Raw genomic sequence first — 2,811 nt, 5'->3', positions numbered from 1 at the left:
TCCTATCCCATACACACAAAACTTGGTTTGAGCTTTTTCTGGTTGTCTGACTTTTTGTTCTATTTGTTCAGATCTAACATACCTTCAGGGCACTGCTGGCTGGACCCCAGCAACCCACTCCTGAAGCACAGCATCGTCGATATCCAGCTCTGCCTACTTATCTTTAAGGAAGCTGGTCTCCTCCTTCAGTCTTTTGACATTCTGAAAAAAATACAATTAAATTAAGGAACAACGTAGGTGAAGGTTCACATTTTTCAAGTGAATCACACTAAAAGGTTTGACTCTAACGTATACAGTCATTTTGAATGTTTTCCTACATCAAGATGACTAATAGAAATACTACAAAGCTGAGCCAGGATTGCAGACAGATCTCTGACATGTATAAATAGATCAACAAGAATGAGAAAGCTGATACAAGATGCGATCCATGTTGGTGAACTTCCTCTTATTCCAGCCCATTGCCAGTAGTGTGATAATGTCTGTTTGTACTGTAGGAAACTTCAGTACAGCTATTCTAATACATTACTACAGTGCGTCTAACCAATCAACACAAAGACTGCAATTACAGTCATGTGTAAGATAAAAAAAAAACAATAAAATCATTAACATAACATAACATAATATCATCATAGCATCATCAGTTAAGCTGTAAAAGTAAATGTCCTTCACTGTCAGCTTCTCCCTTCATTAGTAACATGTGTTCAATGAAATGTCCTGCTTTGTGGCAGTTTATTTGGTTTCTATTCATCAATGTCCGTAGCAAAAAGACAAATCACTATCCCATAATTTTTCTTCTTGGAAAATGACCTTCTAGTTGACAATTAATGTTCTTCTAAATACAAAACAAACTGCAACATAACATCACAAACGTATTGTCACACCCTGATCTTTTTCACCTGTAACTGTGCTTGCTGCGACTCGGTGAAACATAAGATATTACAGTTTTTAATGTCCCGTTGGTAGGATATACTTGATCGTAGTTTGTGTATTTTATTATCGATTGATTGTACGTTGGCTAATAGGACCGATGGTAAAGGTACATTACCGTCTCGGTGACGTATCCTTACAAGGCAACCGTATCTTCATCCTCAATATCTCAGTCTCTTTCTCCCGTGAATAACGGGGATGAGGGCCTTGTCGGGTGTCTGAAGTAAATCCTTCCCGTCCGACTCGGTGAAGAAATAGTCTTCCTCCAGTACAGGGTGAGTAATCGCTGTCTTGTTATCTAGAAGCTCTTTTCAGTCATAAGACACGGTGGCAGAAACATTATGTACAAAACACAAATAAAGCGAAAGAAAATAAAAAAAGAATACAAAATTGGTTACGGGATCGTAAAACGTCAGCCATATCCTTCTGCGCCATTCTTTATTTTCTAAACATAATACCCCGTAATGACCTTACTTACATAAGTATTCAGACCCTTTGCTATAAGACTTGAAATTTAGCTGAGGTGCATCCTGTTTCCATTGATCATCCTTGAGATGTTTCTAGAAACTTGATTGGAGTGGTCCTACAGTTGACAGTGCATGTCAGAGCAAAAACCAAGCCATGAGGTCGAAGGAATTGTCTGTAGAGCTCTGAGACAGGATTGTGTCGAGGCACAGGTATGGGGAAGGGTACCAAAACATTTCTGCAGCATTGAAAGTCCCCTAGAACACAATGGCCTTCATCATTCTTAAATGGAAGAAGTTTATGGTAGAGTGGCCGGACGGATGCCACTCCTCAGTAAAAGGCACATGACAGCCCACTTGGAGTTTGCAAAAAGGCACCTAAAAAAGACTCTCAGACCATGAGAAACAAGATTATCTGGTCTAATGAAACCAAGACTGAACTGTTTGAACTGAATGCCAGGCGTCACGTCTGGAGGAAACCTGGAAACATCCCTACAGTGAAGCATGGTGGTGGCAGCATCACGCTGTGGGGATGTTTTTCAGCGGCAGGGACTGGGAGACCAGTCAGGATCGAGGGAAAGATGAATGTAGCAAAGTGCAGAGTGATCCTTGAAGAAAACCTGCTCTAGAGTGCTCAGGACCTCAGACTGGGAAGGTTCACCTTCCAACAGGGCAATAACCATAAGCACACAGCCAAGACAATGCAGAAGTGGCTTCAGGACAAGTCTCTAAATGTCCTTGAAACGATCTAACATCCCTGGAGAGACCTAAAAATAGCTGTGCAGCGACACTCCCCATTCTACCTGACAGACCTTTAGGGAATCTGCAGAGAAGAATGAGAGAAACTCCCTGAATACGGGTGTGGCAAGCCTGTAGCGTCATACCCATACATCCTTGTCTCATCGCACACCAGCGACTCCCGTGCACCTGGCAACCTTGGTTAGCGCACACTGTGCCCGGCCGCCACAGGAGTCACTGGTGCGCGTTGAGACAAGGATAACCCTACCGGCCAAACCCTCCCTGACCCAGCCAATTGTGCGTCGCCCCACGGACCTCCCGGTTACGACAGAGCCTGGGCGCGAACCCAGAGTCTCTGGTGGCACAGAGATATGGGATAGGCCCTTAACCACTGCGCCACCCACAACTCATTTCCAAAGCATTTGTTGTCATGCGGTTATAACATTATTGCAAGGCATGCAGAGTTGTGGCTCACAAGGTAGTCTTTCATTTCTCAGTTTAATTAAATGTTTTACATTAGATCAATTACTAACATAGGTCATACCAACATTTGATCATAAACATGGTCTGATGTGTATGACTAATGTATTTTTTTTTCATAATTCATTTGAACTGCTAGATTCATAATGTGTTAGAGATCATATTGTTGTTGGGGTTTACCTGTCAAACAGTAGAGGTAGTG

The sequence above is a fragment of the Oncorhynchus nerka genome, linkage group LG24 (assembly GCF_034236695.1).
Source record: "Oncorhynchus nerka isolate Pitt River linkage group LG24, Oner_Uvic_2.0, whole genome shotgun sequence".
Lineage (NCBI taxonomy): Eukaryota > Metazoa > Chordata > Actinopteri > Salmoniformes > Salmonidae > Oncorhynchus > Oncorhynchus nerka.
This window is presented reverse-complemented; position numbering follows the sequence as displayed.